Consider the following 14229-nt stretch of genomic DNA (forward strand, 5'->3'; position numbering starts at 1 on the left):
AATTGTTGGTCATGCACAAGGAGTAAGAGGGCAGAGAGACTGCTTCCCATTCTAGGGAATGCGGCTGCATATGCACCCTGCATTTAAAAGCACTCCCCCAAAGAATCCTGGGAAATGTAGTTTAAGACAGACCCCCCTCAAGTGTCCCTGTTTAAAGGTAAAGGTACCCCTGACCATTAGGTCCAGTCGTGGCTGACTCTGGGGTTGCTGCGCTCATCTTGCTTTATTGGCCAAGGGAGCCGGAGTGCAGCTTCTGGGTCATGTGGCCAGCATGACTAAGCCGCTTCTGGTGAACCAGAGCAGCGCACGGAAACACTGTTTACCTTCCCGCTGGAGCGGTACCTATTTATCTACTTGCACTTTGACGTGCTTTCAAACTGTTATATTGGCAGGAGCAGGGACCAAGCAACGGGAGCTCACCCCGTCACGGGGATTCGAACTGCCGACCTTCTGATCGGCAAGTCCTAGGCTCTGTGGTTTAACCCACAGTGCCACCCGCGTCCCTGTTTAGGGAAGCTTTTAATATTTGATGAATTATTTTATTTTAATATTTTGCTGGAAGCCACCCAGAGGGGAAACCCAACCAGATGGGTGGGGTATAAATAAATTGTTGTTGTTGTTATTGTTGTTGTTGTTGTTTTCCAGGGACAGTCCCAGATTTACAGAAGCTGTCCCTAGGATACTCTCTCTCTCTCTCTCTCTCTCTCTCTCTCTCTCTCTCTCTCTCTCTCTGTACTTTAAATGCATGGTGTCAGCACAACTTGTATTTAACCCCAGGCACAGCAAGAATTATTCCCAGAATATGTTTCCATTGGAACCTGTGAAGTAAATATATAAAAGAAGGGAATTCTGAACATAGCCTGCCCTGTGCTTTTTACACCCCCCACCCACAACAACTCTTAAATCTCACACATGCTGGAACACTGAAAGGTTTCTATGAAACTTATTGACCAAAGGTTGAAATGGAAAATTTCTGTGATATGGGAACGCCTCCCTTTCCTTGTAGTTTCCCTGAGCCTTCTGCATCTTCCTCGTTCCTCAGCCCCCTGGGCTATTCTTCTCAATGCCACAGCTCCTAGGCCACTCTTGTGGACTACAATTCCCATTTGCCCCAAGCCCAGCATCTGCACCGTTTGCTGATATTATATTGCTAACACTTCTCACTTGTTGGAATGTTTGTGAACATTCTGCAGCATCCAAGCAGATGGCTAAGTGGTAGCAATGATTTCATTCTCAGAATTGGGTGGGGAGAGGGCAATTGTTTCCTTGCCCTTTAAGCTTTCTGCACCTGGGCCAAGATATGCTTTTTTCCTTGCACATATCCTCATTTCTCTCTGAAAGAACCCCGGGATCCAGCTTCATCCAGAGGTTAAAACTGCAGAAAATCTGGCTGGATAAAAGCCAGGAATTAATTGACAGCTTCTCATCAATTTTTTTCAGCTGATGTTGCAATTTTTGCTGCAGTGCTTTTCGCCTGCCATCCCTGCTAACAAGTCCTACTTTAAAAATGCACTTATCTCTTTCTTGCTCACACACGACTTCATTCCACTGAAGACCAAAGAGAAAAATAAAGAATGGATATGCATTCCTAGGCAGCTTCCGCACCTGCGGATTTACTATGGAATAGCCATGCTTCGTTCAGTCACTTTTTACATGACATCTGCAGTACAACATGAACAAAAACAAACACACACAGAGCCCTGTCATGTATCCTCTGCTCAGCTTCCACTTTTTTTTAGAGTTTAGAAAATATGACTTTTTACAATTCAGTGGAACAGTTGGGCAAGTTCTCTTGGTACAGAGGCATGGCTATTTCAACCAATTAAATGGCTTTAGCCATTTTCTAGATTCTGCTTTCAACATTTGCTTCTCTGTGGTCTGCCTCTTCTCTCCTGGAGAATGGGACACAGGTGGCGTTGTGGTCTAAAACACTGAGCCTCTTGGGCTTGCCGATTGGAAGGTCGGCGGTTCGAATCCATATGACAGGGTGAACTCCCGTTGCTGTGTCCCAGCTCCTGCCAACCTAGCAGTTCAAAAGCACGCCAGTGCAAGTAGATAAATAGATAGCACTGTGGCGGAAAGGTAAACAGCATTTCCATGTGCTCTGGTTTCTGTCACGGTGCTCTGTTGCACTAGGAGCGGTTTAGTCATGCTGGCCACATGACCCGGAAAGCTGTCTGTGGACAAACCTCAACCTGAAAGCAAAATGAGCGCTGCAACCCCATAGTCGCCTTTGACTGGACTTAACCGTCCAGGGGTCCTTTACCTTTGTCGCAGGACCCCCCCCCCCAATCATTCAGTTTGTACAAACTTCTCTCTCTCTCTCTCTCTCTCTCTCTCTCTCTCACTCTCTCTCTCTCTCTCTCTCTCTCTCTCTCTCTCTCTCTCTCATACACTACATACACTATGCTTCTGTTATAAATTCATAGAAAATCAACCATACATCGGATCTGCACTGTTCCACTTTTATTTTACTCCATGAAGGAAGGACTACAAAATGGGGAAGGTTTGATACAGAGCAGCCATAATCCCTTCAGCATACCAGCACATACACAGGAGCCCTGCCCAGTTGCTATGCCAACCCTGATGGTCCTAGACAGAAGACCATCAAGATCACAAAGAACTTGCATATGGGAGTGGATTCAGCATGGACTGGAACAAAGGACAATGATCAGCTCTTCCCTCCGGGGGCAGGAAACTGCAAGCTCCCCTTTGTCACCTGGAAAGTACTCATGGGGAGGGGGGAAAGGAGGAACCAGCCAGGTGACAGGACACTCAGGTTACCACCACAACTCCTCCCTCAGCCCCTCCTTTTTGTGAAGTAGTTGTGATGTAGTCTTACGGGTTTAGTTTGGGGGATTAGTAACTAATAAAAGTTGGGACCTTCTTTTGTTCTGGGCTTCCATTTTGCTTTATCTTGTTGTGGGTGGGAGTCCTGTCGCGACAATATCCAATAAAGGCCAAGCCTACAGGCTGCTGTTTCGCTCCAAGTTATCCTGGTTGGTGTCGTTGTTTTTGTTCAAGGGAGCCCTTGGATTTTCTGTTAACACCTTTTACCTTTTCCCTCCTGGAATTATTTCAAACCTTCGCTTTCCAAAAAACCTTGCCTTAAATCTGTTTCACCTCACCCCCCATTGCAGCAGGGGAAGGGGGGGGGGGAAATCATGAGAGTGCGTGTGCAACAAGAGGAATGGACTTAAACTGTTTCCCCACCAACACCATTATCCCAAAGAAAACCTTCCTCCCAAAAATATTTGGGGTTGGGGCAAGAGGGACTGCCCACTTAGCTGCAGAGTGTTCTTAAGTGTAGAGATAAGATTTGCTATTCCATTCCCAGCTCAAGGCAGAGCAGCCATGATTGCGTGCTGCTAAATCACCCATGTCTGAAAGCACCCCTGAGCATATGGTGTCATGTGTGAAACATGTTCCGAATGACAGCAGAGCGCAGGATGGAGGCAATCTCCCTGCCCACCCAGTTCGTGGAGAGGTTGGCTCGCACTCCAGGCTTGATCTGAATAAAATTGTGTTCATTAGCAGTGCCGGCAATGGGCTCCAGGCAACCAAATCAGAGAGTCAAGCTTGCTTGAGTGTATTTGCAAATTCAGGGTGTGGCTCTGGCGCGAGAGACTTAGGTTCACGGCTTTGGTAGGGCTGCCGATGCAATATGTGAGATAATAATAAAATAAATGTGGTTCTCAGAAAAGGCCTAGCAACAGAGCCCAGGGGAAACGCATACCCTCCAACATTTCTCTGATGGAAATAGGGACATCCTAAGGAAAAGCGGGACATTCTGGGATCAACTCAGAAACCAGGACAGCTTCTGTAAATATGGAAAATAGGGACACTTGGAGGTTCTGCAGGTGAGGAGCTGGAGACAGGATGAGCCCCAAGTGACTGCAAACTGGCAAGTTTGTGAAGTGATCTGAATGGTCACCTCACAATTGTGGGGATGCCATTCTCTAGAAAGGCCGAGCCAAACCACCTTCTAGAACACTTGGATGGATTTTCCTGTCTGTGTTGACTTCAAATACCTGGGCACATTTAAATACTCAGATTTCCATAACATTTGCACATGCTACTTTTCATGTGTGGGACGCGGGTGGCGGGTGGCGCTTGCCAATCGCATGGTCAGCGGTTTGAATCCCCGTGGTGGGGTGGGCTCCCATCTTTCATTCCCACCTCCTGCCCACCTAGCAGTTCGAAAGCACCCTTAAGTGCAAGTAGATAAATACCTTTATAGCGGGAAGGTAAACGGCGTCTCCGTGTGCTGCGCTGGTGCTGGCTTGCCAGAGCAGCTTCGTCACGCTGGCCACGTGACCCGGAAGTGTCTCCGGACAGCGCTGGCCCCCGGCCTCTTAAGTGAGATGGGTGCACAACCCTAGAGTCGGACACAACTGGCCCATATGGGCAGGGGTACCTTTACCTTTACTTTTCATGTGTAGATGCGAATTTAAAAATAAGTGCTGTAATTTAAATAGAAATGCAGCCCAGCTCACCTCAGTGTGGGGCGACTGCTTCAGATGCTCAGAGTAGATGGGCACCTTCAAAGTCCTTGATCTCCCTTCTTTTGGTCCTTTATTTTTAAACTGGATTTTGGCTTTTAAATAAAGGGTTGCTCTCTGCGAAGTCAGCCACGTGGCTTCCTTATAAGCAGGTGGGGGGAAATAGTAATTTGCATCTAACATGAAATTTTCTGCTTTCCTTTCAGTAGTCGTCGGAGCCACCACATACTCTTATGAGAGGGTGGACATATGCAAACACAAAGGAATATTATACATTAAAGGTAAAGGGTAAAGGGACCCCTGCCTGTTAGGTCCAGTTGCGGACGACTCTGGTGTTGTGGCTCTCATCTCACTTTATTGGCCGAGGGAGCCGGCGTACAGCTTCCGGGTCATGTGGCCAGCATGACTAAACTACTTCTGGCAAACCAGGGCAGCGCACGGAAACGCTGTTTACCTTCCCGCCGGAACGGTACCTATTTATCTACTTCCACTTTGACGTGCTTTCAAACTGCTAGGTTGGCAGGAGCAGGGACCGAGCAATGGGAGCTCACCCTGTCACAGGGATTCGAACTGCCGACCTTCTGATTAGCAAACCCTAGACTCTGTGATTTGGAGCACTGTGCCACCTGCGTTATGCAAACACACAGGAATATTATACATTACGAGCTGTTAATTGATTTTTTAAAAAATCCATTTAATGGTGTGTCTTTGATGTACGGCCAGTATGTCTAACCCTTGTTAACGCCTGGAGGTTGCTGTAATCCTGATAGTTTCCCCCCTGCTCTTGCGCCTTGTGGAATGACAGGTGGAAATCCAACAGATGCAGTTCCCCCCTGTATTCATCATGGTGGCTTCCTTGGTGCTTCTGAAGCATCCACTCTTTCCCGGTGGCGCTTTTCCAGGTTCTCCATCGTCGCACCCCTGAATCTCTGTGCAAGCCGAGGCCTCGACCTCCTACCCAGAATCCTCTGCTCCTGTCCTCTCTCGCTTTGCCATCCCCGAAGAGTTCTTGAAACCTTGTGTCCAAACACAGCTGGTCCGGTCCCCACTCGGGGAGAGTGGCTGGCAGCTGTGAACAACGCCTGACAGATGGCAAAAGGCAGCCTGTCCGGTCAGTTTAAAATCGGACAGTTGCTCCTGTCAGATGAATTGCTGCCCATTCCCTCGGCCATGTCAGCCAATGTGACTTCACCTCAGAGGAAACTATTTGCAGTCTCTTCCCTTCCCAACAATGCTCTTTTTCCTTTTCCTTTTAGTATATTCGCAGAGGTGTTTCTGAGGAAGCAGTAAAATGAAAGTTCTACAGCCCAAAATATGGCTGGTTTGTTCAAATCAGGGTTGGGGAATCTGTGACCCTCCAAACGGACTCCACCTCACATCAGTCCCAGCTAGCGTTGCCAGTGGTCAGGCAGGATGGGAACTGCAGCCCTGTAAACCAGTGTTTCCCAACCGGTGTGCCGCGGCACACTACTGTGCCGTGAGACACCGGCTGGTGTGCCGTGGGAGGGAGGCGGGCGAGTCGGGCGGCGAGAGGCGGCGGCGGCGGCGGCGAGGATCCGCGTCGAGCCGGGGGCGGCTCCGCGGTGGTGGTGCCGAGCGGCGGGGCAGCTCGCGCAAAAGGGAGGAGCGCGAGACAGCGGAGGAGGAGGAGGCCGGCATGTCCGGGCAGCAGCAGCAACAGCAGCAGCAGCAACTCCCGGCGACGGCTCCTCCTCCGCCCGCTATCGCCGCCACCACCACAACCGCCGCCGCCGCCTCAGCTGCCGCCGTCCCTCAGTCCCTCGCTCTGCTGCCTCCTCCCACCCCGGCAAGGGGAAGGGAAAAAACGTTCACTTTTGTGCGTCCCCCCCCCGCGTGACGCTGCGCGCTGACGTCACGGGGCGGGGCTTTAATGGTGGTGTGCCGCGAGATTTTTTTCCGGTAAGCAGGTGTGCCGTTGCCCAAAAACGTTTGGGAAACACTGCTGTAAACTGTATGGAGGGCCACAGGCCTGTGATTTAAATCAATTCGAAATTCAGAAAATCCCAGTTGTGAGGTATTTGCCTCCTCTCACCAGCTTGAAACCTCCTGTGCTCTGCTCCTGCCCCTAGTCAAGAAGGTTTTCACAGACAGACGCTCTCAGGAACATACCGTATTTTTTTGCTCTATAAGACTCACTTTTTCCCTCCTAAAAAGTAAGGGGAAATGTGTGTGCGTCTTACGGAGCGAATGCAGGCTGCACGGCTATCCCAGAAGCCAGAACAGCAAGAGGAATTACTGCTTTCACTGTGCAGCGATCCCTCTTGCTGTTCTGGCTTCTGAGATTCAGAATTTCCCCCCCCTCCAAAAACTAGGTGCGTCTTGTGGTCTAGTGCGTCTTATAGAGTGAAAAATACGGTATATTTGCACACCTGCAGTTCTGCACGAGAAATTCAGATTCAGTTTCTGCTGTGGTACAACATCTGGACCCCATCATCAGAGACTGGGAATCTGTGGCCCTCCAGACAGGGTCAGACTTTGGTAATATGGCGCCCTGGGTAAGGGCGGAATTTGGCACCCCCTCTAAATATTTCTTATTTTCAGAATAATTCTTGTTGGTACAGTTGCTTTTTAATGGATCTTCTCAGTAGGGAATGATGATGATGCTGATAATTTTGTGCCCCCCTCAGCTTGGAGCCCTGTGTAGGGGAACAGCCTGCACGGCACTAAATTCAGCGCTGCTCCAGGTGTTGTGGGACTCCAACTCCCATCCGTCTCAGTCAGCATGGACAATGGTCAGAACTTGTGGGAGCTGGAGTCTAGCATAATCTCGGAAGCCACAGCTTCCCCACATCTGAAGTACAGTGAAGGAATGTCCTCCTTTCTTGTCAAGACGGAGGCCATCAGTTATGAGCTACACTTGGAAGGGGCCTGAAAGCAACATTGCTTCTTTCTGCCAATAATAATAATAATAATAATAATAATAATAATAATAATAATAATTTATTTATGCCCCGCCCATCTGGCTGGTAAGGGGTTCTATGCCCTTTAATCAACACACAGAGGAAATCTTGCCCATCTCCAAGCTGACTGGACAATCCTTCTTCTATGTCCTTAAAAAATCCTATAAAAGGCCATTTAAGTGAGTAGCTATCAACTATCCTGCACCGTTGAGTTCCACAGGTTATTTATATGTTTCTGGGGATGAGCAGTTGGTCTCGTCTTCAGTTTCTGCCTACCAAATTGTCAGTGGCAGACGATGAGTTCTTCTTCTTGTTCTTTAATAATGAAAACGGAATAAATTCATTTCCCCCCTCCTCACTCTGATTTATATATTACCGTCGGGAAGGTTAACATTGGTTCCTTCTCCGTAAGCAATTTTGCCTGGAATTACTTGACTCGCTTTTTGTGGAGGAGCCCAATGACACTGTCCAGGGGTATGCCTGCTCTAATCGTTGCTTCCCTCTCGCTCTTTTATTCTTTTTAATAGTAAAACGGCACTCTCCGCGATAAAAGAAAATAAAGAAATAATAATAAGAGGAGGCCAGTAATTAGAATCCACTCCCCTAGGCAGTGGAAACTGGCTAATTGCTGGATAATGAATGGGCAATTCATCAGTAATGCTGGGACAGGAAGCAATTAGACAAGGCAGAAGCAGCAAGGAGAAAGGCTCCAATTAATGTTGCAGGAGGTCTTTGCTGATCTGAACTGCAGACTAAAGTTTGCAAGAAGGATCTTGGCCACTGGGATGACCGGCATTGCTGGATCATAATCCAATTATTTCGTGCCTGTTAGACCCACTCTTTCAATATTGTATCCAACGGATTACAGAAATGCAATGCCTACACAGCCAAAGTATAGAAGCAACTACCATTCATCTGATTATTTTCTAGTACGGCAATTTTCCCTGGTAAACATTTAGTATGAAGACACCACCACGTAATGATGGCTGACGTTCTTCCCTTTTCTTTCTTTTTTGCCACGTCAGCAGGGCCAGCCCTACCATGAGGTAAAGTGAGGCAGCTGCCTCAGGTGGCAAATTCTGAGGGGTGAAAACGGCTAGAAAGGTGTGCCAGGTGGTCTGTCCTGTGATCCTAAGCTAGCTTGCTGCCCTATGTGAGAGAATGTATGCCACACCAGGGAATGCAGGCCACACCACAGAGTTTATTTTGTGCGACTGGCTATGCTCTACATGCATATTGGTTTTATACTTGTGCCACTGAATTATAGTTCCTTGAGCCGAAGGAACGCCTTTTAACCAAGCTCAGTCAGTAGTGAAATTCAGACATATGCATGTCATCACTTTTGCCTCTCTTCTGATACTTATCTGCATGTGTTTCCTCACCTCACTCATTTCCTCGTCACAGAATTGCAGGGTTGTTGTTTTCTGTGTTGCTTCCAGGCCATTGCCATTTTGCAGATGGGATTCAACAGCGAGGGCAGGTGGCACAACTGAACCGGATTTGTCTAGCTCAACAAATACACACAACACACACACACAAAATAGGACTTTTGAGGGTAAGGGAAATGATGGTAAAATACACAAGAAAGTGCGATACAACATTTGCTTGCTACGACACTGTATATTTCCCTCACGAATTTTGGGCCGACAAATCAGGATGAATAAACAACCTTTGAGTGACAAAGCAGTGAGTGTCATGTGTCCTACTCTGTGTCTCTCAGGTGCTGTGGAGCATGTTTCCCATCCCGTCACCAGAGTTGGTGTGAAAGGCAACTGTCGATCTACAGGCCCTACCGTTAGGTAGAGATACATGAGCATAGCTGTCAACCGTCCCTTATTTGGCGGGAAAGTCCCTTATCCCAGCACTGTGTCCTGCTGCTGTCCCTTACTGATGATGTCCCTTAAATTTCCCGGGGTTCAAAGGAAGCAGCTCCTCTCCCTCCCTGCCTGCCGGCCATGGAGGAGGGAGGCTCCAACTGTGTTGCTTGGCTGCAATGCTCACCCAATAAGGAGTCTAAGAACGACTGGGGGGTGGAGCTTGCATGCCTTCTGCTGATCAAATCGGCTGCGTTGCCTGGAGACTCGCCTTTGCTCAGCGCTTCCCAGCAGAGAGGTGATAGTGGTTTTCCTTGCTGCATCCCCTTTGCCAGGTTGCTGCGCTGTGGGAACCACTGCTTGAGGCTTCGTTTGGCTGCTGGCTGGGCTTTCTGCCTTTGGCTAGGAGGGGCTCAGAAGTTGAACATACCTGTGTTCGGAAAATCCCTTATTTTGGCTGCTGAGCCCTTATTTTTGAGGCTGCTGGTCCCTTATTTTCAAATCTGTAAGTAGACAGCTATGCACCTGAGGCAACAGGTGTCATGTGATGGAGAGCAATGGTGAGGTATATCGGATACCACGTAAAACAGCCTGCTGCCCTTGGGTGCAGCAGAGGAAGAGCTGAAATAATATTTAGGCCTCATCTGCACTACATATTTAAAGCAGCATCATACCCCCACACCAAATGTGGAAACTGTAGTTTGTTAAGAGTGCTGAGAGTTGTTAAAGGACCCCTTTTCCCTTCACAGAGCTACAATTATCAGAGTGGTTTAATAATCCCTCTTCCCAGGGAACTCTGCAAATTGTAATTCTGTGAGGGGTAACAGGGGCCTCTTAAAAGCTCTTGGCACCCATAACAAACTACAGTTCCCAGGATTCTTTGGGGCAGGGGGGGGGTAGAGAAAGGACTGTTCTGTTGGCACAGGCCCTGATGTTTTCTTCACTCCCCTCTTTTTCTGTCCTGTTTCTTCCCACACAAATCTGAAGGGCATATATACATTTCCTGTTTCTAAAAGTGACCAGCCACTCAGTATACACTCTCCTTACATTCAGATAAATAACTTGCTGATAGCTAGTAGCTGCAGTAACCTACAAGAATCCATCTTTGGTTTAATGAAAGCCTATACTCAAAGGCACTAAAAACACTAGATATTGAAATAAATATCCATTTAGAGCCTCTATAAATTCTCTCTCTTCCTGTTAGTTTTACAAAGATGTGTAGTGACCAGAATGAATAGATTCACATCCTATTCCAATGCATTGTTTATTTTCAACCATTGCCATTCACAGAATTTTAGCATTGAAAGAGATGGTGGATACTGAGAGCATCTTCCGGCGCAGGATCTGCCAACTGAACCACACAAAGCCTTTTAGATTTTCAGATTTAACACACTGGGCAAACCCATAGTCTCAATGAAAGACTTGACTTCAGTGTTTTTCTTTAGGGATGTTGTTTCTCCATCTTGACGAACAAGGATTATCCAAAATGGGGCCAACAGAACACCTTTCCATCAGGATTTATATGTAATATTGAAGATATTACAGGCATTTGTGGACTTGTAAACACCTTAGCACCATGTTTACTGTTTTTTTTTTTGTACTTTTGACATTCCTTTAGATACGATTATTTTGTTATTTATTCAATCATTATGGGTGATACACATCTTTAGTTATACAAAGTGTGTGCCTGCTGATATAATTTGATTTACGTTACTTGTTCATTAATGTAAATGGGTCTACTCTGAATATTACTAACTTTGGATAATCAGTGTCCACATTGTACATTTCATGTGATTCCTATTCATTTCTGTTACTCAGTTCTTTCACTTTTGTGTTATTGGCCATAATAAGCAGCCCCCAAGTGGTATGTGGTCTGGTGGGCCACATGTTGTGCAGGATTGGACCAGACCAATGCCCTTCAACCTTGGGTTTCCAAGGTTGCACTATAACTCAGACCATCCATGGGCATTTGCTAACCCAGCTGGGGATTATGGGAATTGTAGTTCAGCAGCATCTGGGGACCAAAAGTTGAAGAACCCTGGCCTGGAGTTATCATGAGGTACAAGCTTGCTCATTAGAAAGAAACCCTGTAGGAAGAAAAAGTGGCGGTGAGCACGTAAGTGGAATGGGTCAGAGATACCCCGGAGTGCTCAATTTCTGGGGTTGGCGAGGGATGAAGGGAGATTTTGGTCTCAAGTCTGTTTGGTAGAAGCATCCTCTGTCTGCCCTTCCATTTCCTGCTGTGTATGGAAAGTCTCTTTACATCCTCTGTGGCGAGGAGAAATATAGTTTGCTCATGTCCAGGGGCTGCTTCCATCTTTTCTTCTTATGTAGTGTGGTTTAGCATGAAAAACTTTCTGAGCTGAGCCCCGCTGAGTCACAGCACCAATTACACATTTGTCAGCTGTCAGTTCTACAAAAAAACCCCACCAATCTGGATGTACATTGTGAAGTCTCTCCCCACCGCGAACGCCATCTATGACCTTGTAGAGGCACACTAACAAGAAACATTTGTCACTAGGGTTGAAAAGAGCTGAAAAGGAAACAGAAACTGCTGCAGTTTATCTGTGGTCAGGAAAGGAAATCAGCCAAGCTAAAATGATCAGTATTTGTTCACATTGGGGATTTTTTTAAGTCCACAAGCAATATAGGTAAAGGTAAAGGGACCCCTGACCATTAGGTCCAGTCGTGACCGACTCTGGGGTTGCGGTGCTAATCTCGCTTTATTGGCCGAGGGAGCCAGCGTACAGCTTCCGGGTCGTGTGGTCAGCATGACTAAGACACTTCTGGCGAATCAGAGCAGCGCACGGAAACGCCGTTTACCTTCCCGCCGGAGCGGTACCTATTTATCTACTTGCACTTGACGTGCTTTTGAACTTCTAGGTTGGCAGGAGCAGGGACTGAGCAACGGGAGCTCACCCCACCACAGGGATTCGAACCGCCAACCTTCTGATTGGCAAGTCCTAGGCTCTGTAGTTTAACCCACAGCGCCACCTGTGTCCCAATATACAATCCATGAATTATTTTCTGATGTTCGCTTTACATTGAAATGAATGTAAGTTGAATAGCGGGTGTGGTGAAAAAAACATAGTATTTGGTGGAAAGCGAACTGCAGTGGCATGGAAGCAGCGCTGGCTGTGATGAATACAGTCCTGAACGGAAATCGCTGCCTAGTTAAAGCCTTATTTAAAACCTTCCATGCCCTGAACTACCTTGCAATAAATCCTACCGAGCAGGTACATTTAACGTATGGTGAATGTGTGCATTGTCAGGATTGCGTTTGTTTGTGTCCTTTGTACATGATTGCTTTTGCCATATGAAAATAAAATAAATTTTGAATTTAGCATTAGATCATCATTGCTCTCTTTTTCTAACAGACCACTACTGCACATGACCACGCAGATGCATGTCCTGCTGAGTTTACTCCCAAGTAAAGCTCCACCTGCATTGTTGTTGTTTAGTCATTTAGTTGTGTCCGACTCTTCGTGACCCCCTGGACCAGAGCACGCCAGGCACTCCTGTCTTCCACTGCCTCCTGCAGTTTGGTCAAACTCATGTCAGCAGCTTCGAGACTCCTAGAATCATAGAATCATAGAGTTGGAAGAGACCACAAGGGCCATCGAGTCCAACCCCCTGCCAAGCAGGAAACACCATCAGAGCACTCCTGACATATGGTTGTCAAGCCTCTGCTTAAAGACCTCCAAAGTAGGAGACTCCACCACACTCCTTGGCAGCAAATTCCACTGTCCAACAGCTCTTACTGTCAGGAAGTTCTTCCTAATGTTTAGGTGGAATCTTCTTTCTTGTAGTTTGCATCCATTGCTCCGTGTCCGCTTCTCTGGAGCAGCAGAAAACAACCTTTCTCCCTCCTCTATGTGACATCCTTTTATATATTTGAACATGGCTATCATAACATCCCTTAACCTCCTCTTCTCCAGGCTAAACATGCCCAGCTCCCTTAGCTGTTCCTCATAAGGCATCGTTTCCAGGCCTTTGACCATTTTGGTTGCCCTCCTCTGGACACGTTCCAGTTTGTCAGTGTCCTTCTTGAATTGTGGTGCCCAGAACTGGACACAGTACACCTGCATTGCTGTATATATTTATTGCAATATGAGAGCACTTTAAACATTCGCAGCTTCCTGCAAGAATCCTGGGAACTGTAGTTTGTTACTGGTGCCGAGAGTTGCTAGGAGATCCCAAATCCCCACGAAGAGCTACAATTCAGAGTTCCCTGGGAAGGAGGGATTGTTAAACCGCTTGGGGAATTGTGGCTCTGTGAGGGGAAAGGGGGTCTCCTAACAACTCTCAACCTCCTCAATAAACTACAGTTACCAGGGTTTGTTTGTTTGTTTTTGTGTGTGAAGCCACATCTGTTTAAAGTTATATGATGCTGCTTTAAACATGGAATGTGGATATGGAGAGTTCCTGCAAGAGCAATCCAGCATCTGCTTAGAATCAACAGGGATGTGAAGAATCCGGGTCATGTGGCTAGCATGACTAAAACCCCACAATAGCCCCCACAATATTTTATTCAAATTGGCACTCCTGATGCCCACTGTTTTGGCAGGGAGCTTGCCATGAGTTGTTGTTTAGTCGTTTAGTCGTGTCCGACTCTTTATGACCCCATGGACCAGAGCACGCCAGGCACTCCTGTCTTCCACTGCCTCCTGCAGTTTGGTCAAACTCATGCTGGTAGCTTCCAGAACACTGTCCAAACATCTCATCCTCTGTTGTCCTTTTCTCCTTGTGCCCTCCATCTTTCCCAACATCAGGGTCTTTTCCAGGGAGCCTTCTCTTCTCATGAGGTGGCCAAAGTATTGGAGCCTCAGCTTCAGGATCTGTCCTTCCAGTGAGCACTCAGGGCTGATTTCCTTCAGAATGGAGAGGTTTGATCTTCTTGCAGTCCATGGGATACTCAAAAGTCTCCTCCAGCACCATAATTCGTAATTGCCATGAGTAGGGAATGTTAATTTGGGGGGGCACTGTTATTCT

General features: G+C 47.3%; 1 protein-coding gene and 1 long non-coding RNA gene across 2 annotated transcripts in view; both read right to left on the reverse strand.

Moving 5' to 3' along the window:
• The window catches only part of KIF18B (kinesin family member 18B), a 128676-nt gene that overhangs the window by 55954 nt on the left and 58493 nt on the right, over positions 1-14229 (reverse strand). The window lies entirely within an intron of this gene.
• Positions 329-14085, reverse strand: LOC310690987. Its single transcript, XR_014518311.1, has 3 exons — positions 13320-14085; positions 12098-12812; positions 329-359 (listed from the first exon to the last, which is right to left on the reverse strand). It is a non-coding gene; the product is annotated as an uncharacterized lncRNA (long non-coding RNA).

Source organism: Podarcis liolepis, assembly GCF_965112155.1.
Source record: "Podarcis liolepis genome assembly, chromosome: 13".
In the NCBI taxonomy this organism is placed as follows: Eukaryota; Metazoa; Chordata; class Lepidosauria; order Squamata; family Lacertidae; genus Podarcis; species Podarcis liolepis.